General features: G+C 46.6%; 1 non-coding gene across 1 annotated transcript; it reads left to right on the forward strand.

Annotated features, from left to right (window-relative positions):
* On the forward strand, positions 1–73 carry TRNAR-CCG. The gene has a single exon. It is a non-coding gene; the product is annotated as a tRNA-Arg (tRNA).
* The last annotated feature ends 8,128 nt before the right edge of the window (positions 74–8,201 follow it).

Raw genomic sequence — 8,201 nt, forward strand, 5'->3', positions numbered from 1 at the left:
GACCCAGTGGCCTAATGGATAAGGCATCAGCCTCCGGAGCTGGGGATTGTGGGTTCGAGTCCCATCTGGGTCGTTCGTTCTTATTTTGCAGCAAGGCTAGAATTCGGAAGGCACGTTTTGGGCTGGGTGGAAGCTTTCTGAGTTGTGCTTTCTGTCAGGCGTTTTACATTAATTATGCAGATCGGCTCAGCGTAAGGCAGGGGTGTCAAACTCAATTGCACAGGGGACCTAAACTCAAAGCACACTTTAAGTCGAAGGCCAATCAGGATAAACATTTATTGCTATGCATGAAAACCCCCTCTTCCCCACAGAGAAGGCAGCTGCCTGCTCTGTTGGGCAGAGGTGACAGCAGCGGCAGCACCAGTCATGCAAACCCCCTCTGCCCCATGGAGAAGGCAGCCGATTGCTCTGTTGGGCAGAGGGGACAGTGGCGACGGCCTGCCTGGTGCTGCCGCTCGTGCTGTGCAAGTTGGCAACACCAGGCTTGCAAACCCTCTCTGCCCCACGGAGAAGGCAGCTGCCTGCTCTGTTGGGCAGAGAGGGGACTTGCCTGCCTGGTGCTGCCGCTCTCGTGCCATGCGAGCCAGAAACACCGGGCTTGCAAACCCTCTCTGCCCCACGGAGAAGGCAGCCGCCTGCTCCATTGGGCAGAGGGGGGGAGGGCGGTGGCGGCCTTCCGGTGCTGCTGGCTCTTGTATTGCGTGAGCCGGTTGCACCGGGCATTCAAACCCTCTCTGCCCCACAGAGAAGGCAGCCGCCTGCTCCGTTGGGCAGAGAGAGGACGGCAGCAGCAGCCTGACTGGTGCTGCCAGTAGCACTGGGCATGCAAACCCCCTCTGCCCTATGGAGAGCAGCAGCTTCTGTTCATCCCACAGGGCAGCCTACCCTGCAGGTATGCACAGAAGTCAGAGCAGGACTCCCCTGGTGCAAAGCTGAATCTGGATCTCATGCAAAGCGCCATACACACAAAAAAACAACACACCAACTTCTGCCAGCAAAGAGATGCCACCGGCGGGAAGTGATCTAGGCGAAACTGAAGCTTGCGAGGGGACAAAACCTGAGTTTGAAAAAGCCCCTCATGCAGTATGGAGTGGCCCACCCTCCCCCACCATGACCAAACAATGATTTTTTGTACCAGCTCACAAATCATCTCCCACTCCCATCAAAACACATACATGGCTCTCTACCCACCAACTCTTTTCCTAATTTCCTAATCCCAGCAACCCTAATGAGGTGGTAGGTTGTTAGCCTGAGAAACAACTCCAAGCCAGTGCAAGTGGGTATTAAGCATGTAAATCTCTCACAAATCACCCCAATCACCCAACCTGTTAAAACATTTACCAAACAAATGTCAGCATCATCTTCTCTCAACAAAACACCTCCAATTGGAATCACTCCCCCCAAACAGCATCACTTTCAATGGTGTTTAAACTAGGGAGCTCAGATTCTTCTTTTAAATCTACCTTAAAGGGAGAATCTGGGGTCTCCGGTTAAAACAAAATTGAAAGTGATGCTGTTTGGGGGTGGATTCTCCCCCACCCTGAAACATCATCACTTTTGAGGGTTGGAGATTCAGATGAAACAAATAGCAGATTCGACTGGAATCTGGGCAAATTTGGGCACATTCAGACAAAAATTGTCCGATTATGTCCTGCCCAAATATGAACAAATGCGAATGCAAGGTATTTGGGTTTGGGGGGGGGTATTTTTGGTGTTTTTTCGGCCTGCAGGGAGCGCATTTTTAAAGCTAGCGGCACCATGATTTCAGGGCATCATCCAGAGACTGTCCTGATGATACCACCTGAGTTTGGCGATGTTTGGTTCAGGGGCAGCAAAGTTATGGACGCCCAAATGGAATGCCCCCATTCCCACTGTTTTCAATGGGAGCTAACCTGAAATGTGGGCTACCCATTTGAGGGACCATAACTTTGGTCCCCCTGAACATAACTTCACCAAACTTGAGTGGCATCATAAGAATAGTTAACATATGATACCTTGAAATTTTGGTGTCACTAGCTTTAAAAATACATCCCTTCCAGGCACCCCAAGAAATTTGCCCAAGATTCTTTGTTTTGCAGTGACTTTGCTCCATTGTAGCTAATGTGGAATTTCTGAGGCAGATGGACCTTCTGTTCTGGGCTGGAGGGATTCTGCCTGTTTAACTTCACCCTCTTTCCCTGAGCTTATATATCATTGTCCTTGCAGCAGTGATTCTATGTGATGCTGCCGCCTTTCAAAATCATTTAGAAATTATCACCCAATTCAGGTCCAATTATGGCTTCAGCTGCCTGCTCACTGTGCAGTCCAGCGTTCCTACATTATGCCATCTTCAGAAGTTTCAGTTACTTTTTGGTCTAGCTTAATTCCCCCCAGCTTTTTTAAAAAGCTGCAATCAATTAGTTCTGCTCAGCTGCTGTGTCACTAGGGTTGGAAAGTGTCCTGAGGGAGAAAATGTCCTGCCTCTTTAACAGATGACTAAAAGGATGTTATTTAGTTCTGTGCCATGAAAGGCTCCCCCCATCCAGTTGGGTACTTGGCGCCCAGGGCAAGTACTGAACTGGTGTCTCCCCTGGGCTCACTCAAATGTGTTCCCTCCCCACAAAACTGCACCCACCCCCTACCTCTCCAAAGCGGTGGGCAGGGCAGGCCCAGCAACGAGTGGGCAGGCCGGGCAGCTTGCAGAGGAGGGAGGGAAGGCCAGGCCAGTCGGCCAGGTAGCAAGCCGCGCCTAGCTCTCATCAAACTCCCCTGCCACTGAACTCCCACCACCGCCATGCTGCCCCCGCAAGTGCAAAAAATCAAAACCAACACCTTTCCCCCTTGCCAAATGGCATGGCACTTGGATGGAGGAAAAAGTTTGTTGGGGGGGTTGCAGTTGCGGGAGTGGCGTGGCAGCAGCAGTGGGGGGGGGCAGGGAAGCTTTGCAGAGTTGGGGAGTTCAGCTGAGGATAAAGCAGCAGGGAAAGGGGTGGGGGCCCAAAATTCACCTGCTACATGACCCAGGCGAATGGCACCCGGGTGAAATGACCCTCTTCCCTCCACAGATACGCCAGTGCCCCTGTCCATTTCCACACATTAAACGTCTATTAAAAGAACGAGGTATTCTTCTCCAAGCCACTTGGCAACCCCATATGTCTTTGTCATACTGTTGTGTTGTTCAATTACAGCTTTATTATAATACATACAACCTTGTATGCAATTTTTGATGTAAAAATACCATACATATATTTGGAAAAAAATGAAAAGTGGTAGTTTTGCTCCAGAACTTAACAAGAGATGCTCCCCCTCCCCCACATTAGAATTATTACATCTTTTTTTACCCAAATTACATTTGCATTATAGTAAGCTTGTAAAGTGATTGTAAGTCCGCCTCCCTGCAGGGCAATCAGGATATTTGGAAACTTAATACAATTGCATGAAAAGGCACCATCTTTCCCTTTTCGCACACGTGTCCCAATAATGCAAGGGCTAAAAATTGCTCTTCAGTGATATCTGAGCATGTTCTAAGCCTACACCATTTCACTAGAGTCCCAACATGCAAGTCACAGTTATAAACACTTCTAAAATTTATTTACGAAGTGAACTCAGAATTAAATCGCTTGCTCAAGGTTTCTAATGGCATCACCCAACAAATGGGTAAAATCAACAACTGCTCATGCATTCATTTTCTGTTGTGGCTCCCATCTTGTGGAATGACCTTCTGAGGAAGTCAGGAAAGTTCTATCACTTTTGTTGTTCTGCAATCTACATAAATAGAATGGTTGCATTTTTATAAAGATAATAGGGCTATATGGTGATAGAATGGTTCAAGAAGGAGCTTTTATAAAAGGCATAGGTCTGTGGGCTATATCACTACATGTTATATCTGTTTGCTGAAAATAATTATATTATCCTGCTCTTACCGCACTGTTTTCATCCTTTGTAATACCATCTTATGCCTTGATATTCCATGTATAATGACTTTTGCTCTGTTTCAAATTGCTATTTTCCTAGTCTTATTATATTGCTTATTAGATGAATCTAACAGATTGCATTACTTAAACTGTAATACATTTTGAATCATGGTGAGAAAAATATACAATAAATAAATACAGTGCATAGGATGAGGCTTGAGTAGGATTCTTTTATAAGTGAATGTACATGGGATCAAACAACAGTGGCATGATCCCTGAGCTGCCCACAGGTAAGGGATTTCCCATGAGCAATTTTCCATCTTTGGAGCTAACACCACAACAGTCCTCTGTGAATTTAATTCTTGAGAAGGGCATATATTAGCAAGAAAAGATTTGTGGTTGCTTACCTCTGGACCTAAATTCTTTATTATTTGCATTCTATTATGTCAAAAATAATTTCCGCAGCAGTAAGAGTTCCGCAGGACTATTGGGGAAGATTATCCTGTTCTCTCTTTTTCTTTGCTGTGTTCTGAAGCTGCTACGATAACATTTTTATCCCTTAGTTCCTTCATTACTCTCTCTGCTTCAGTCAAGCATGATTTTACACACACACACACACACATCGCTTTTCAGGCTTTTAAAAACAGGACTCTTCAGCCTTGTTAACTGCTCATTTTGTTCTAACCTGCTGCATTGAGAATTAACACTTGGAAGGTTTATGACAGGCTTCACACCATTTGGCCTCAATTCCTTCCTATTCCTTTACATAGAGAATTTACACTCGAAAGGCTTGTGACAGATTTCACACTAATTCCTGGTGCTGATTGGAGGGGCACGACAAATGATTGATGGGGCCTAGTCCCTTTCTAATGCTACAACATTATATTGGTAGGGAATATCACAAATTTAATGGCAAACACATTTCACCATATGTTTGAATGTGGTGATCTGATTTGAGCTGATCAGGATGATATTTCTCCAGTTCTTAACAAACACGAGCTACCTATTTGCTACTCGGCATAATTTAAAGTGCCTGATCACTTTTAAACTAAGCCATATATGGACTGGGACCAGGGTGATTAAATTACTTCACAGTCCCCTATAAACCTGCCCGTTGGGAGGATTTTCATTGGCAGGAACATCAACTCTGATTAGACCAGGAGTCCTCAGTGTTGTGCCCCTGGGTGCCATGGTTCCCACCAAAATATTTTCTGGAACCCACCAGGTCTTTTTAAGGAAGGGGGTGTGGTCAGGGAGGGCTTTTGCCCAGCAAGTATTATAATTGCCTGTTGGAGATTTGATTGGCTGTGCAAATATTAAAAATGTTTCTTTGGCTGAACTCCCACATTACATGGATCTGATCTATGTTGCTGAAGCTAAGCTGGGGCAATTATTTTGTGGCTGGCTCTGCCTTCTGCTGCAACGGGTTTGTTTCTGCACCCACCATGCGATGTCAAAATTCTAAATATGTTCACAGGCTCAAAAACAGTGAGGACTCCTGGACTAGACAATATGTTAAAACACCAATTATTTAACATGCGACCCAATACCCACAAGAAGAAGAGTTTGGATTTATACCCCCTTTATCTCCTGTAGGAGACTCAAAGGGGCTTACAATCTCCTTTCCCTTCCCCCCCACAACAAATATCCTATGAGGTGGGTGGGGCTGAGAGAGCTCCGTAGAACTGTGACTAGCCCAAGGTCACCCAGCTGGCATGTATTGGACTGCACAGCAGGAATGTAGCTGCAATGCGGACATCCCGGGCAGCTCGCCCTGAGTGCCACCATTGCAGTCACGGGGTGGTGATGGTGGTGCTCGGGCAGTTCATGCCCCGGGCGCAGTTTCCCCTCCCTTTGTCACTGGTGCACAGGCTAATCAAGTTCCCCAGATAAACTTCCATAGCTTAAGTGGCAGAGAGGGGAATCAAACCCAGTTCTCCAGGTTAGAATGCACCTGCTCTTAACCACTATGCCACTGCTGCACACATAGCATCATAGAATCATAAAGTTGGAAGAGACCCCAAGGGCCATCAAGTCCAATCCCCTGTAATGCAGAAACACACAATCAAAGCACTCCCAATCTATGTTCATCCAGCCTCTGTTTAAAAACCTCCAACGAAGGAGACTCCACAACTCTCCGAGGCAGTGAATTCCACTGTCGAACAGCCCTGATTATCAGGAAGTTCTTCCTAGTGTTTAGGTGGGATCTCTTTTCCTGCACCTTGAATCCATTACTCTGCATCCATTACTCTGAATCCATTACTCTGAGGCAGCAGAAAACAAGCTTGCTCCCTCTTCGACATGGCATCCCTTCAAATATTTAAATATAGCTATCATGCCCCCCCCCCCTTCATTTCTTCAGACTGAAGATTAAGGGAAGACATGATAGCTATGTTTAAATATTTGAAGGGATGCCACAGTGCATGTGTGGGGAGCAAACAGCTCGAGAACCTACTGATGATCTGCTACTGTCCAGTGGTAAGGCAAATAGCCCTCCCACTGCCTGTTTCTGCTGGCAAACACACATGGGGTGGAAAGGAGGGGAAGATGAAGCTGCACGCATGCTTGGGAGCCAATCCCACCACCACCCATACACACTATTTTTAAGGTAATTGCTGAGTCACACATTGAACACAAGTTGGGTTGGGATTTCCTGAAGCTGATGTGGAAGTACTCTTAAAATGTTCATAGTCTATTTCAATCATCATTGCACACACATGTAGACACTTTCTACATCTTGGTAAGGCCTACTAATTGGTTATTTTCTGCAGAATTTTAAGTACTTGACCTCCACTTTATTTCACAGGCCATAGTCTTCACAGTCACATACACACACATCCTCCATAGGAAAGGGATATTTTATCCAAACCAGGTAACAATTTAATCCTATATTGGTGAAGGAACACTCCCATTTGGAAGTAGTTCACAACTAGCAGCATTCTCAAATCTGCCCTTGTTAATGGAGGCCTCAGTAATGTCTCTGCTGCCAGTTGCCTTTTACTACCCTTTTATTAAGTCTGGGGGAGGTGGAGACAACACTATACTCCTCTCCTTCTCAGCCCCTCACTGGGTGGTGTGATGGGGTGACTGATGCACCTTATGAAGAGCTATACATTGGCCAGATAGTTAATGGCAGCTGGCCCTGTAAGGATCAGGCACCCATTGACAGATGACTCTACGACAGCCAGCTGTCTGATAATCAGCTGTTGGGAAGCTCAAACCTGGGGGCGTGGAAGGGGAATGATGAAGCAGAAATTGCTCAGGAGGTGCTGCGGGTCTTTCACAGATTGGCCATGCCCCCAGAAGACTTCTGAGTACAGGAAGGCTATTGGGCATGCTTCAAACCAGGCTAGAGCCTTCAAATGGCTTGAGAGAGGAAGCGGAAGTGGACAGACCTGTTCTGGCTTGGAAGGGAGAAGAACTAGGGGAAAGGAGGTGGGAGTAGGGTGGTACCCAGGGGCATTCCACCCAGGGGGACATATGGGGTCAAATGTCCCTGGGCTGTGGCCTTTTAGTCATGTGGGGGGTGGAAAATCGCCCCCCCCCCCACACCTCTCCTCCATTCCCATGGGTCCATACACTGACTTCAAGACCTAGTGCAAAAAAAGTTGTTTGGTCGTGGTGGGGGAGGGCAGCCGCCCATACCAGGGCGGGAGGGGAACTCAGATTTTGCATGGGGCTACATTTTCCCTAGGTACGCCTCTGGTGGTACCCACCCTTTACTCCTCTCTATCTGAGGTCAAGGGAAGGTGCTTCAGCTGAGTGTGATGGTTGAAGTTGGGATTCCTGCACATTATTATTTTTCTTAACACGGCATTCTGGTTCTGACAGTGGTTAGCCAGATACTTATGAGAAGTTCACAGAGACTCTATAGCCCTCTCACCTGCACATGGAGCTTCCATTTACCTATCACTATTAGCACTATTGAGGATAGATACCAGTATATCTTCCATTAATTCATCTCATCAGGAAGGGTCATTAGTGATGCAATCATGACATATTTGATGAATATGAAACTTTAATCACTAATGACCTTTCCTGATAAGCACAGTACTTTTCTGGTGGTGGTGGGGATCTCTTCAGCCCTATTTAGTTTGTAGTTACTCTTTTATGCGTGTGTGAAGCGCTGTCCAATCACAACCGCATCAAGAGACTCGTGATTAGGCAGAGGTGGTTTGCTATTGCCTTCTTCTGCAGAGTCTTCCTTGGTGGTCTCCGTTCCAAGTACCAGTCCTGCTTAGCTTCTGAGATTTGGCAAGTTCAGACTAGACCATGTGGCCTTCCCTGACATAGTCACTAGTGCATGAG

This window comes from Sphaerodactylus townsendi, linkage group LG03 (genome assembly GCF_021028975.2).
Source record: "Sphaerodactylus townsendi isolate TG3544 linkage group LG03, MPM_Stown_v2.3, whole genome shotgun sequence".
Classification (NCBI taxonomy): domain Eukaryota; kingdom Metazoa; phylum Chordata; class Lepidosauria; order Squamata; family Sphaerodactylidae; genus Sphaerodactylus; species Sphaerodactylus townsendi.